This window comes from Sphaeramia orbicularis, chromosome 24 (genome assembly GCF_902148855.1).
Source record: "Sphaeramia orbicularis chromosome 24, fSphaOr1.1, whole genome shotgun sequence".
Lineage (NCBI taxonomy): Eukaryota > Metazoa > Chordata > Actinopteri > Kurtiformes > Apogonidae > Sphaeramia > Sphaeramia orbicularis.
Genome location: NC_043979.1, coordinates 14,660,211 through 14,676,744, shown reverse-complemented (window position 1 = coordinate 14,676,744; position 16,534 = coordinate 14,660,211).

Genomic DNA, 16,534 nt, shown 5'->3' with positions numbered 1-16,534 from the left:
GAAATGGCACCCATTCGGTGGAATGGCCCAAATGCTATGCTTGGGTCTGAATTCTTCATTAATTCAACTCCACAGGTCCATCTTCAACCCTATTTCTGAGTAATGACATGAAAAAGGTGGTTTTGAGCACTGGCCCTTTAAATGCAAATGAGCCACTTCACGGCCCACCCTCTCCAGGTTGTTAATCGTGCTTTCTGTCTCGTTCAGCCACTTGTGTTCGTTAATACAACCAACAACTGAACATTTTAGGTAATCAGCTCGAAGTTTGGACATAATTTCAGTTTCTACTACAACCGCTGCTGCTGACAAACAGTTATGGCAAACTTGGAGAAATGTTCGTCACAAGTCTTGACCTTATATGTGCAAATGTTGTGATGTAACTAGTTATAGACGCAACAAATTAAGCAGGAATTAAAACGGGTTGTAGAAATCCACTCGATTTTTGCCAAAATGAATATAAAGATAGCTTTGCAGCACCTGGAGGGTTCAAATTCAAACTTTATGAACTATTAGGGTCCAAATACACAAATAAATGTACCACAGACTAATAAAAGTGGGGTTAGCAAAATATGACCCCTTTAAGGACACAGTGTAGATTTGATCTCTCTGCCAGAAAAAGATGGACAAGATCACTTATTAGAGACTGGAATGAGTCCTGGAAAAAAATCATTTCTAAGTAGTTTTTGAGATGAGTTCAGTGTAAGTCTATGGACATTTTGGAGCTGACCCTAGTGGCTGTCAGTGTAGATGCTTTAATACTGGCTCTATTTTTAAGCTGTGGTCCTCGAGACCCACTAAGCTAATGCTAACTCACTGAAAACTCCACACCACTACACTGACTGAGAGCGTTATGTTAAACTCCACAAAGTAATTTCAGATACATCATAAATAGTTATGTGGATTTCATGTATGTCATGGCAGTAACCCCGAAGCGAGCCATCAGTTCACATCACAGACTATACATCAGTTGACAGTAAATCCCTCCATATCACATCATGTGCAGACATACTGTAAATATGTAAAAAATATTTATGTATGCACAGTACAAGTAATATAAATAGCATATTTCTCTTATATTTCATGCTGCACTCTTGAGTGTTTCTGCCTGTCTTTTCTGCACTTTTTTTGTATTTGTTGTTGCTTTTAAAATGGAAATTTCCCCACAGTGTGATCAATAAAGTCTTATCTTATCTTATCTTATCTTATCTTATCTTATCTTATAGAATAGAATAGAACAGAATAGAATAGAACAGAATAGAATCTCTTTATTGTCATTGTACAGGTACAACGAAATTTAAAAAGTGCAGTCGTCCTAGGTGCCATAAACAAAAAGTATAAATAATGCATATAAAAGAGTATAAAAACTTAAATATAAAAGAAAAACCCTGACGGCATAAATATCTAAAAAAAAAAAAAAAAAAAAAAAAAAAAAAAAAGCAGCATAAAAACTAGGAGTATAAAAGACACATAAAACATCATCATATACTCTGGACAACATTCAGCATTCCACACAATTAATTAATGTCCAGCAGTATTCAGTGCAATTATGGCCCTATCTTAACTTATCTTATCTTATCTTATCTTACCTTATTTTAGCTTAACTGCCGCTAGGTGGCAAACCATAAAATGCAATACAAATTTACAATAAAGTACAGCAAGAGAAAACAGTGAACAGAGTCTTATGATTTTTATTTTTTTACTGTGACTCACGAAATACAACTGCTACTATTGAACTGTCAGAGCAAAAAACTACTACTACTATAATAATAATAATAATAATAATCATCATCATCTTCATCATCATCATCATCATCATCATCATCATCATCATAATATTTTATTCAATAAACTGAAGCTGTGAATATCCAAGTCAGCAGCCACACAAGGTTGTCCATCAACACATCAGACAGAAAACACTTTCATCTCACAGCGTCATTACTAATTTGTATCTTACAATTACACACACACAGAGATATTTATATATTTATAAAAAAATCTCCCCCATACAGTACACAAAAATCAAGAGAATTAGCTGTCGAGACCCAAAACCATTTTCTGTTCTAAACTGTAAAAAGATGTTTATTTCTGCTGTCGGTATCAACAAAAGAAACATGCTGTCTGTGTGCATAACCTATACCTAAAAAAAGGTAAACGTAGCATGTTTTCAATTCATCCCCAATGAAATGTTCCAGTGTGATTGTAATGGTTTCAGAGACAGCCTGTGCACACGTCTCCTGCTTGCCATAAGACACTCAGCCACAAAGACACACGCCACAGCCATGCAAACAGGATTTTTACACTCCCAGGCAAAATGAGATTATTTTTTGCCATTGAGATTATTCCAGGCAGGAGCTCATGTTGTGTCTCAGCCGTCCTCGAGCGCATATTTCACTTCTGTACATCCAAGAAAAAAAAAAAAAAAATGGTAGTATAATAAGACACAGAGTCAGTTGGCTGGTTTCACCTACAGGCCTGGGCCAGGACTCACTCATTATTCCTATTCTCCCTGAATGTGGTTTTATGTGAGGAAAAGGAAATCATCTGCTGAGCTGTAAATTTAGACTAAAGAATGAAAACAAACAAAAAAATCCATTCTCTCTCTTTGTAAGTCAGAGATTGTAAACTCTGGCAAAGGCCACTTTAGCCTGTGGTTGATGAGCGGTTATTGTGGGGAAGGAGGGGGGGTGATACAGCGATTGAGCGACTGTAGACAACATCCCATCACCCCTGCTCTATCATAAACACAACACTTCATCTTCTTAATATCCCTCCTGGTGAATATAAACATATTAACCACCAACTGTGGTTAGGTTTAACTTTGTTCACCATTTTTATTGTCTTACAAAAGCAGATTACAGTCAAGCTGGCTTGAGACCCACTTTGTCTCACAGTTTGAGAGGAGTTCATGTATATTTCTGTTATCATCTGTCATTTAAAAAATCACCCACCCCTACTGCTACTTTTTCACCAATATATACCATTTTTGATCCACAGTTTCTATGGGCCTAATTAAAAGATCAACATCTAACAGGTATGTCTAGTGTAGACACACAGCCTAGCAGACACTGTAGTAGTTAATTTCCCATACTACTCCTGTGTGGCTTCAAATTGCAGCAATTGGATTTTAATCTGTGTACCACTGATTAGTCATTTGGCTCCCCAGCCGCTGTGTAATTTGTTCCACAACAGAGAGCGGAACAAGCATGTGCACACACAGACACACACATACAGTACACACAATTAACACAGACACACACATACACATATGCAATCATGCAAAAACACACACATACACACACACACACACACACACACACACAGAGGAGAGGAGAAAGTTGGACGCACGAAACTGAGTGAGAAATACTGAAACGAAAAGACATGCTGGGGAGTAAAAATGTGAAGCAAAGAGGAGAAAGAACAAACAATAGTAGAGTGTCTTAGCCCCCTCTGATGGTCGCTGACTGCACAACATGCACTTTAAAGACAGATTGATCGTCTGGCGCTGAGTGGGTGTACAGATGTCCAGAGGGGATGGACAAGGTCGTCAATCCGTTTTTGGACTGTCACGACAAAGCGTGCCGCACCTCTGCAGCCGTAGGTCACGAGGCCGGCGGGGAACCACAGAGGAAAAGAAGTCATTTCACCTGACACGGAAGGGCAGAGGTGTCACCAGTACACTGAATGTGTACATGTGTGATTGAGTGTTCATGAACACATCTCATGGCTCTTTAGTCTCACTGAGCCGGCTGTCAGTTTCATGGTGGAGGTGTTAAACTGAACTTGGGTGCAACTCCTGCATCACTGGGCCGGAGGTGAAATGAGGTCATGTGCACGATTTTTAACAGGAAGGCAAAAAAGAAAATTGTATTCTGATGGTTAGAACAATGAGATTATATGAACAGTTATAAGTTTTACATTTGACTTCATATTTGTTTTGTATTTTGTGACATATTTATTTAGTTGCTTTGGACTGGTAAAATGTTTTTGCATCATTTCATCAGGTTTATATTTACCTATGTTTTGTACTTTCTGGATATGTAGTTTTGCACTTGGTTTTGTGTTCATTTGGTACTATCTTTGGATGTATTTAGTTGGTTTGTCTGACTTTATACAGTATGATTTTATAGCTAGTTGTGTATGGCTAACCATTAAGGTTATTATTATTTAGAAGGGGGCAGGAAATATAAGATTTTCTTCATCCTGCTCCTTTTCGAGCATGGGTGTGTACATGTTTGTTTACTTGATGATTATTGAATGTTACTGATGAAATGCACAACCATTAAATAAATAAATAAATAAATAAATAAATAAATAAATAAATAAAAATAATAAACAGTTAAACTATTTCTGTGTATGCTTTTGGTCATTGGAAAATAAAGGTTCACTTGAGAGAATCCTTATACTTTGTTTCATTCATTTTATCCTTTTACAAACTGTTGAGAAGCATCCCAGCAGCATGATGGTACCACCACCACCACCACCAAGCGACTCTTAAAAACTCACTTTTATAAACAAACATTTCATTAATTCAGGACAGTGTAGTGTGTGTGTGTGTGTGTGTGTGTGTGTGTGTGTGTGTGTGTGTGTGTGTGCGTATGCATATATTTGTGTATGGAGGTTCATTATCATTTATATTGTTTTCCCAGGCTCATCACAGGTTTTCCCAGGATCATCTCTGGACCTGCTGCTGTGGTCCTGCCTCTCTCCTCCTTCATCGTCGTCACTCACTTATCCATATAGTTATGATACTGTTTATTATACAGTTCCACAGATGTTCTAGTTCAATTATCTGTGCATCAGCTGCTTCCATGTGTCTCCCCCTGCCTTCCCCCTCTCCCCCAGTCTCTCTCTATATCTCTATCACTCTCTCTTTTCTCCTCCTTTACTCTCTCTCTTTAACCCCAACTGGTCAAGGCAGACGGCCATCCTTCTGGAGTCTGGGTCTGCTCCAGGTTTCTGCTGTTAAAGGGAAGTTTTTCCTCAGCACCGTCGCCACTCACAAGTGTTTGCTCCTGGAGGATTCTGTTGGGTTTCTGTAAACTGGCTTAGAGTCTAGTTCTGACCAACTCTATATGTAAAGTGTCATGAGATAACTTTTGGCGCTATATAAATAAAACTTGATTTGATTTATATGTTCTTATCTACCTTTCCTTTATGTGAAACACTTTGTAGCATGTTGTTTTAAGAAGTGCAATATAAATAAAGCTTTACTTACTTACTTACTTACCACCATGCTTCACAGTAGGGATGGTGTGTTTGTGGTGATGTGCAGTGTTTGGTATCCGCCAAACATGGTCTTTGTCTGATGAAGCTCCTTTTTGGTGTTATCAGATCAAACAACCTTCATCGAATCGAATCGAATCGAAACAAATCAAATTGAATCAAATAGAACAGAACAGGCGTCTCAAACTCATTTTCTTTCAGGGGCCACATTCAGCCTGATGTGATCTCCAGTGGGCCGCACCAGTAAAATAATAACATAATAACCTATAAATAATGACAACTCCAAATTTTTGTCTTTGTTTTAGTGTAAAAAAAAACCCATTAAATTATGAAAATACTTACTTTTATGAACTATTCAAGCAAAAAAATGAGAATAACCTGAAAAAACTGAAATTTGTTAAGAAAAATAAGTGCAATTTTAACAATATTCTGCCTAAGCTGGTCATTTCTACATGTGTATTATGGATCGGATCTACAGACACTAAACACTTAGTAACAGGCAGAAAATAGTTAAAACTATGCTTAATTTTCTTCAGACATTTCAGGTTGTTCATATTTGTTCAGGTTATTCACATTTTATTGTTACAGGATAGTTTGTAAATGCTAATATTTTCATAATTTAACATTATTTTTTGCACTAAAACAAAGACAAAAATTTGAAGTTGTCATTATTTATAGGCAAAGTGTAATATTATTTTTTTCACATTAAATCAAGAAGAAAATATGGAGTCATTATTTTTTGTCGGTTTTTATGCTCTTATTATTTGACTGTAGATCATATTGGTCTGTTTGTGGAACCTGAACGAAAATGAGCTCCACAGCCTTGACTGTGGAATTTTTGTACTTTGCAAATTCATCCCACAGGCCGGATTGGAACCTATGGTGGGCCGCATTTGGTCTCCGGGCCGCATGTTTGAGACCCCTGGAATAGAACAAGGCTTTATCGTCATTAATAATAATAATAATAATAATAATAATAATAATAATAATAATAATAATAGATTAGATTTCCATAGCGCTTTTGTAGACACCCAAAGCACTTTACATATTGACCCATTATTCATTCGCTCTCACATTCCCCCTCTGGTGGTGGTAAACTACACCTGTAGCCACAGCTACCCTGGGGCGGGCTGACAGAAGTGTGGCTGCCACTTGGCACCTACAGCCCCTCTGACCACCACTGAATATTCATATACATTCATACACCAGTGTGAGTGACACTGGAGGCAAGGAGGGTGAAGTGACTTGCCCAAGGACACAATGGACTGACCAAAACAGAGCAGGATTGAAACCGCCAACTCTTCAGTTAACGCTCTACCTCCTCCTCCCACCAGTTGTGCAGGTGGTGTCTGCCAGCGACAGCGCACTTCCATCTAAATAACAACACAATAAGATACAAACATATAGAAGCGTGTAATAGAAATATGTGCAAATTATAGATATACTGTATGAAAGGGTAACATTTAAAAGTATAAAAGGAGTATAAAAATGTGGAAGTGTAAACAATGTAAACATACATGTGCCAGACAGGTGAGCTTAGAGTCTTGGGTCACATGTCTGAGGCTGAGCTCTAGTCCAGTCCTGTTGTTGCTTTTTACTCCTTCAGAGTAGTCAGAGTAGTTTCCCTCACTAGTCTCCTCAGTTTGTGAGGATGTTCTGCTTTAGCCAGATTTTCATCTCCCACACTTCTTCCATTCCTTAACCCTTTCATCCCTGAGACATTATTCCAGGTAAACATGCTGCTGTGAATTGTTGTCTGTTTCAGTGTCATAAAAGCTGCTGTGAGTATGTGCTTGTGTTCCTTTTCTTCAGTGGTTTTGTTTTACTGTGTGTTTTAGGGTCAAAACAGGGTGAAATAACAGAAAAAGACAAAGAGAGGAATTGAAGTCTGACAGGTTTTTACTAAATAAGGCACACAGAATGTACATCAGTAAGAGATTTAGGAAGTTGAACATGAACTGTGAACTGGAACACACTGAACAACAAGAAGTATTTGAATTTTGGCCCAGTAGTTTTTGTTTTGGGGCTGTTTTTTTCAGTCAGTCCTGCCGCTTTTTGGCACCTTGTTGAACTCCAAAAAGCAGTTACATGGTCAAAACTCAGTAAAAACACAGTAAAATAATAATGAAGGAAAATCACAACAATACAGCAAACAACAGCAGAAATAAAAAACGACAAGGAAAATTAAAAAAGAAAACAGCCCAGATTGTCTATTTTCAGAGTCAGTCAGTGTCACCCACTGCTCTGTGTTTTGCCCCCCATTCCACAGGCAGCGGGGGGTGCACTGGGCATGCTCAGATCAATCTTCTATGAATACTTGAAGAAAATCATACATTCAGAACAGCACCACAGACACGTCAGGGGTTAAAGGGTTAATGATGGATTCAGCTCAGATCTGATGATGTTCAGTTACTTGGAAATGTTTTGTATCGACCCCCTACTTTCACTGTATTATTGTCCTTAACTCCATATTGGACCTTCCAGACACGTGCCTTTTTACAATAATCACTTGAGACACATTGACTGCACTCAGGTGATCTCCATTTCACTCGTGGTGAGACTACTAACACCTATTAATTGTTGTTAAATAAGCCAAATTATACTGACCATCAATCCATTCATAAAATCAATAAATGGGAGAAAAAAAAAGCCAAGGATGTAAATACTTTTTATAGACACTGTATTGAAAATAAATAAAACATATGATATATAGAAAATAAAGTTTTGGCAAGCAGAATCAGTTCTAACTTATCTGGTGAAATAAAAGTTAGATATTTTTTTATTTTAATTTTTTTAAAGATCAGTTTTTGTGTAACTGCCTAACCCTGCTGTTTACAGTACTATAAATAATATAAATAGACACAGTACTATTCAGTGCTGGTCAGCGCTGTGTCTATTTTAAGTACTTTTTGGGGGGATATCATGGCTAGGTGTTAAGATTAGTAGCACCTTTGGGCAGCTGTGGCTCAAACTGCAGGGTTGCTGGTTTTATCCTTATTGTTAAATATGTCAAAGTGCACAGAAGAAAAACACCCCAAGTTGCAAGAACCATACACAGAGTTTTACCACCACTGGGACACTACCAGTCAAAAGTTTGGACACACCTGGTTTTTCTTTATTTTCATGACTATTTACAGTGTAGATTCTCACTGAAGGCATCAAAACTATGAATAAACACATATGGATTTATGTAGTTAAAAAAGTGTGACATAACTCAAAACATGTTTTATATTTTAGATTCTTCAAAATAGCCGCCCTTTGCTTTTATTACTGCTTTGCACATTATTGGTATTCTCTCAATGAGCTTCATGAGGTAGTCACCTGAAATGTTTTCCAACAGTCTTGAAGGAGTTCAGTGATGCTGAGCACTTGTTGCCATCTGTGGTCCATTTTATGTCATTTAAATGAGAAGGTGAGTCCAAACTTTAAACTGGTAGTGTATGTATGTGTGTGTGAATGGATGAATCAGGCACTTTAGGCAGATGTAAGGAGGGCTTGATAAATGCTTTGCCTTTTCTGCATTTAATACAAACTTCATACTGATCTGAAGTATAAGTTCTAAGACAAGTGGCTTAGAACTACATATATTGGTCCATGTGCAAATCCATTTATCTGTTAAAAAAAAAAAAACAAAAAACAAAAACTGTAGTAAAACAGGAGATAAAATAATAAATGAGTATTAATAAGAACTTCAAGTGATTTTCAACACCTTCAGTAGTGTACTGTTTACCTTTGACCACCAGATGGCAACAGTAACCTATTTGCCTTTGGTCTGGTCTCCACCAGAGTGCTGTTAACTGGCTGCTGGATGCTGAAAGTTTACTTTCCCACAATCCTTAGATATCAACATGCACAGCAGTCTTGTCTCACAAGTAATAACCCAAACTTTTATTAATTACTTCACAATGATTAGGAGGTTATACTGGCATCACAATTAAAGTTCTTTACAGGTAAAATGGTAGAAACGGTAGGAGAACATGTAAAAGTTCTACAACTATTCTAAAACTGCTCTATAACATGTTTTTCAATTAGATTAGATTAGATTAGATTAGATTAGATTAGATATAACTATATTGATCCTTTGGGCAGAACCCTCAGGAAACTGAGGATATGTATTTTATAGCAATACTTATAAATATATATTTATGGTTATATAAATTAGCACATACACTTATATAAGTTAATGAGGGTTTCTACTGTGGTTTCTATTGAAAACACATCAACACTTTCCCTCATGAGAAAAAACTCAGAATAACTGTGTCAAACACATCAATCTGAATCATCCTTCTTTATTGGACAAAAAGATAAAGGACCATTAGCTGCATCTGACAGGACTCAATTCAATGTCTCTTTCTCACACTGAACAATGTACCTGATGATCACTGGAAGTGCTGAGTGCCACTTAGCTGCACTACACTATCATCACCCGTCTTTGTCACAAACAGAATAATTATCTGTCTAACACTGGATTATTTGAAAAGAAGAGGTCACCTACATTATTCTTTCAGTTCAAGGACTTCAAATAGGTCATCGTTGTTAAAGTAAAATAGAAAATACAGATAATTTTCAATAAAAAGGAAGCCAAACAATACTATCTTGGGATTTATGGTGCAGTTATCTTTTAAACTTTTGTTATTTTTATTAAATTTCGGTTATATAACCTTTATTTAACCAGTAACCAGGTAAGTTTGTTCAAAACTGATTTTCATCTTCAATAACAACCTGGTCAAGAGGCAGCACACAAACAGAATGAACAACAGAACAGATTACATGTACAACAAATATACAACAAATCACATTATGTCACAGAACAAATAGAAACATGAACAATAGGTGCAGTGGTCCTGAAGTGGAACTTTCACTGACCTTTTAAATATACAAATGAGGTGAGTTTTAGGGATTATTGTGAAGAATTCCAATCATTAGCGGCAGAAAACTGAATGAGGATCGACTGAGGGTGAAACTTTGCTATCTCGGTGTAAACAGCACCCTTGATCAGGCTCATCAGTGATATTTTGTGTCAAACACAAGGATGCAGCACCAACATGGATCAACATGTAAACTTCCATCTAAATCAGAACAGTGGGATCCAAGGTACCACATTAGACTTTACAATTTTGACCTTTAATCGTAGCGGCATTGCTAGGTATGTGTGGACCTGGTGATGTGGTGAATCTATCCAGCTGTGGTACAAAAATGAGCATTTCAACAAGAGAAAAGCTGACCTTTAATTATAGTGCAATGACATTTTTAAATGTGGAGACATCATTGCCATTTTTGGCCCAAAATGGTGCGATGTTGTCTGAAAAAGATACAAAAGACGGCTGACAGGTTTTCAGTGACATCAAGAACCTGGTCTCTGGCTGATGACCTCAACCAGTAGCAGCTTCTCTCAGCGACCTAAAAAGCTGAATAAAATGTTTAATTATCAACTTTTTGGACTCAGTCCTCAGTCAGTTCTAAAACCTAAATTAATACACTACTACTAATCGTTCCATTACAGTTCAATAATTCAGGTAAAATGCCATTTCCCAGCTTTTCAGAGGCATAAGATATGGTCAGTTTGTCTGTTTAGTGATGGAAAGACCATTATCTTCTGCAACACTGATTCACCAATAAAAAGTGGATGTAGACACTCTTTTGTTAATGTTCTGTTAATGATATATAATGTTGAAAACATCACTTTTATCTCTGAACTGCAGTGGTTCCCAACCTTTTTTGGCTCGTGACCCCATTTCAACATCACAAATTTCTGGTGATCCCAGACATTCAAAATGGAGACTTTTTTTTTTGCTAAAATTACTTTGTTTTTGATCATCTAATAGTTTGCTATACTATGTTGCAAATAAATGTTAATTTTAATCTTCATTTAGGCTATATAATGTATATTATTATGGATGGAGGCAGAAAAGCCAGGTGTAGATTACTGCACAAAGTGAGAATTTTATTTTCCTTGGTCGGGATATGTACAGTCAGTCCGGCTTGGATTTACAAGGCTGACAATTAATACTGAACAAACAAGAACTCAAACTATGAATTATGAAAGAGCTGCAGCATCTGAAACTGACCACAATGAACATTTGACAGATAAACAGAACCACAGTGCTTTTGTTTCAGCTTCACAGTTTGTCATGTCTTTTATGTATTCTGATTGTCTTTCTCAATTCAACATATATTTTTATTAGTAAGTCTTTTATTTTTATCAATTACGAGCAATTTCAGGTGACCCCATATGAACCCCAAGGTTGAAAAGCACTGCTGTACTGACATAATAATCTTTGAATTTTCTCTGAACTTCTATGAAAGTCTACATGATCAGTAAATTAAATATAGGAAAATACATAATGTTCAATGAAAAATGTACAGAATAAAATAATAAATTGTGATGAATCACTGTAAGTCACCACATAAGTAGTTATAGGTCTCTAAGGTTTGACACAGTATCTTCTCAGCTTGATGCAGTAGAAGTACATGATCAGTGAAAGTGACCAGTGGCCTTGAACCCTTTAACCCCTGATGTGTCTGTGGTGAGTGTTCCGAATGTATGATTTATTTTATATATTTGTAAAAAATTCAATCATTTATCAAATAGAAAAAAATTCAAAACATGCTGATAGAATAGACCTTGTGTTTACATAGACATCTGAGCATGCTCAGTGCCCCCCCCCCCCCCCACACACACACACACACACCACCACCACCACCATCTGTGTAATGGGGGACAAAACACAGAGTGAGTGAGACTGACCTGCTATAAAAATAGACAGTTTGGGCTTCTTCTTCTTCCCTTTTTTTTTTTGCACCGTTTTCTGTGTTGTCTTTTTGTTTTTACTATTGTCTGCAGAGTTGTTGTGATTTTCCTTTTTTTTTTTTTTTTTTTTGTTTTTTTTGCCATGTAACTGCTTTTTGGAGTTCAACCACTTGTCAAAAAGCAGCTGGATTGATTTAGGAAAAAAACAGCCCCAAAACAAAAACCACTGGGCCAAAATTCAAATACTTGTTGTTGTTCAGTGTGTTCCAGTCACAGTTCATGTTCAACATCCTAAATCGCTTACTGATGTACATTCTGAGTGCCTTATTTAGCAAAAACCTATCAAACTTCAATTCCTCTCTTTGTCTTTTTCTGTTATTCCACCCTGTTTTTACCCTAAAACACACAGTAAAGCAAAACCACTGAAGAAAAGGAACACAAACACATACTCACAGCAGCTTTTATGACACTGAAACTGAAATAATGTCTGAGGGGTTAAAGGGTGAAGCTTATTCTGCTACATCTACTTCTGCTGAAATGATAACTGTGTACTTCCTCCAAGCCCAGACTAAACAAGGAGAAGATGAATAGTCTCCAAACACGAAACACGAGAACGAGAACAAACTCTCTGAAGAATTATAACCATCCCTGATATTGCCTCTAATTTGTACCTTTCAAATTTCTTTTCTAAGTGGTGCTCTTCTTTTAACGTGTGTTGTTTTAGCTGTGTGCCTTGTTAATGCTTTTTTTATTATGACATTATGGAAATCACTTTGAACCTCATCACCTTTGTGTTCTAAAAGCCTCGCCTAACCAATTACTTGTGCAGCTGGGAGGACACAAAAAGAGCATATATTTTAGTCAGAGGATTATGCTGTTGAGCTTGTGTTTACACCATCTGGGCTGAGATAGTCCCACTCAGTGGTGTCATTATTAGGAGCCGTGGCTGAGAGTTTCTTGGATGATGAAAATGTCAACAAACTTGATGACTGTTTAACCCGTAAAGACTCAGTGCTGCTTTTGTGTCAGTTCCCAAATGAATTTTTGTCTATATTTAACCTTTTTTTAAGTGATTTATCACCATTCATTGTGTTGCTGCAATATCCCAGTTTGGGATAAATAAAGTACATCTATCTATCTATCTATCTATCTATCTATCTATCTATCTATCTATCTATCTATCTATCTATCTATCTATCTATCTATCTATCTATCTATCTATCTATCTATCTATCTATCTATGATGATGATGATGATGGTGATGATGATGATGATGATGATGATGATGATGATGAAATGATGATGAAATTCTTTATTCAGTCATCACATAATAATACAACCAGTGTCAACAACAACACTACAAACATTACAAACATTACCAACAGGTTAATGACTGAAAGGCACAGGCAGAAGCAGAATGCTTATTATTAATGCCAGTCCTACATAACAAATTCAGCTACCCAGCATTCAATATAGGAAAAAGAAAAAAACAACAGCAATGCATACAACCAAACAAACAAACAAAACATAAAAAGGTGAAAATAAACCAGAAAAACAGAAAACTTAACCCACCAAATTAATGATAATTTAATATAGAATCAAAAATAAATTATTTAGCTATTACTTATCAGAGCTTAACAATTGTATCCTTCAAAAATTGCTTTACGTACCATTTTTTTAAATATCAAAAATGGGCTACACATTCTTAAGTCCATGCTGGCCTCATTCCATAGTTTAACTCCAACATCAGATATGCATCTTCTTTTTGTCTCTTTTTTAGCTTTTTGTACAACAAATTTACAAACATCTCGCAAATCATATTTAGACTCATGTTGAGAAGAACCCTTGTACACAGACAGGGAGTAACTTTAATTTTGCTTTATACATTATTTGCATTATTTTATAGTAAACCAAATCATTATATTTAATTTCATAATATGGGATTTCATAAACAATTAATTAGTATGTTCATTCTATCTATCTATCTATCTATCTATCTATCTATCTATCTATCTATCTATCTATCTATCTATCTATCTATCTAATATTATCCACTGTATTTAGCAATTAAAGTTGAAGGTTATTATATCAAAAAAAGTGAAAAATGAAGAAAAATGGGCTTTTTCTGCAAAACACATCACAAACTACAAAGAAAAATGAGCATCCCAATCCACTGAAATTGATCAAACTCCATGGGTTTTACTGGTGAATCGATGTTGTAGAAGATGAGGTTGTTTTCATGTTCACTATTGAGCCGCTGACCAGGAAAAGGTGATAAACTGTATTTTACCTGAATTATTTCAATGTGTTGATAGGATTAGTGGATCAACAGGAAATAAACATTATAGATCAGTCGATGATTTATGTCATCGGTGGATGTTTGGGTTTTTATGGGTAAATCTATATTATAAAATCCAAGTGGCCTCTGTGTGTGTGTGCATATGTGTCTTGGGAATCACACAAAATCCGGAAAGAGCAGACTACTGCAGTTTAGCGAACTTTTATATTTTCAGTCAAGGAAGACAGTAGCAAAAACAACAAGTTGATAGGACCAATATATTGGGAGATATTAGTAATTTTGGAATACTATAGCCTTAGAATTCCTTTGCTATACCTAGAATGCTTTGGCGGTGACTGCTGGACAAATGCAGTACAGCATGCATGAATACACAACAGCATAAAAACTACCACATCTAGAACCTGTGGATCCCCACGAGTCAATGCACAAGTTTCTGTATTTATTTTATTCAAAAAATTTTTTTTTCTGCAGTTGGTTTTGTTTGTTACTTTAGAGGCAGTAGAGAGCAGCACTCGCAGTATTTCTTTTTACATGTGCACAGATAGTTGCCTATTTAAGCATTTAGCTGATACTGAGGAATATAAGCATTCATTTGGAGTCATGTCTCTGTCAACTTGATTATTTCAACTGCAAAATCTATTTTGCTCTGGTTTGGGATTTACTTACCCTTGAAGGAAATATCTTGCTCTTGGGCTTTAAATGCGTCACAGTTTTCACTAACTGTTAAGTTTTTCTTCCTGCTGGGAACACAGCTTTCTACAGTGCATACCACAGCTCAATGTATGCACACAATGTCAACATACTGCCAACTAAAGTCACCCACTGAATGACAGAAGGACAATGTACTGAATGGCAGCATTAATGTGAAAACACCTTCACATATTCATTTCAATATAACACATTGAACAAAAGGTTGAACTAAAGGTGTCCACACCGTTCAGCTTATGAGCTACTTTTAAAACAACCCTGTCAAAATGATCCACGTACATTGAAAATTGCAAAATTTATACACTGAGTGAACTTAGTGCAGTATAATAGGTGAACCTTGCATAAATGCCTGAACAATACTCAATACACTTCAATATATTTCCTACTCAATATCTTACTCTGAATTCTAAAGTGGGGCACACACATAAGGATTTTCTAAATTTGAAGTGATTTTTTTGTCCATTACAGACCCCACACATGAAGATAAAAAAAATCAGGCATTGAACAGTTTTGATTGTACTGTGTGTGGTGTGCTCCAATAATCTCAACACCGCACACCACGCACATAACAATTCTGTCCCACCCCAGATAGCAAAGAGACATTGGGACGGATCTGGAACAGAATCGTTGACCGATTCGGCCTGAAACTGTTTGGCAGATCCGTCCTGGTGTCCAAACGCACATCGGGCCCAAAACAGGTACTGCTCCGCAAAACGGATCTTCTACAGAAACGGTCCAGCTCTGGCCCAGCTCCGTTCAATCACATCTAGAACATACACAAGAATCATGTTGGCCCAGATTCATATTACGATTCTGGTCCAGATCAGCATTACAACTTTGAAAATCAGTCTTGGTTGTGTGATGGGAGACTGTTCTGGGCCGAATCTGTCAGCCAGCACAACTCTGGAACTGCAAGAGAGAGCTGAAAGACAGATCAGATACAGATTTGGTCCAAAGTCAGAAAACGGATGTAAGCCATAAACGGATGTAAAGGCTTTAATGTGGATCCGGCCCAAAGGTAATTGCTATCTGGAACCAATTCAGTTCAATTCAACTTTATTTATAAAGCGCATTTTATGTACAAGGCAGACTCAATGTGCTTCACAACAGGTATATAACATAAAAAACAATCAGAAAAAAGACAGTGCAAGCGCAAGTAAACAATCATATGTACACACACTTAAACTCGCACATGCGCACATACCCACACAACCACACATACACACACAACTGAAAAGAACGCAGAATGCCACCGATCTAGGATTCAGTCCTCCAAACCAGAAATCTTGCGTGATCAACTGGAAGACACAAAGTGCAACATGGAAGAGGACATATGAGAGGAGGGAATGATGGTGTTCTTGGGATTATTTTTGATGGAAAAATCCTGAATTTCTGAGGTCCACTGAACTTTATATTTCAGGTCGGCCATGCTTGTTTTTATTTACACCTACGTCCTTGTTCCACAGTCAGCTCACTACTTGATTGGCTACTTTCCGTTCCACGTCACAATTCACAGAGCCATGTCTCGGGAGTCTTTGGCTTTCCCCACACAC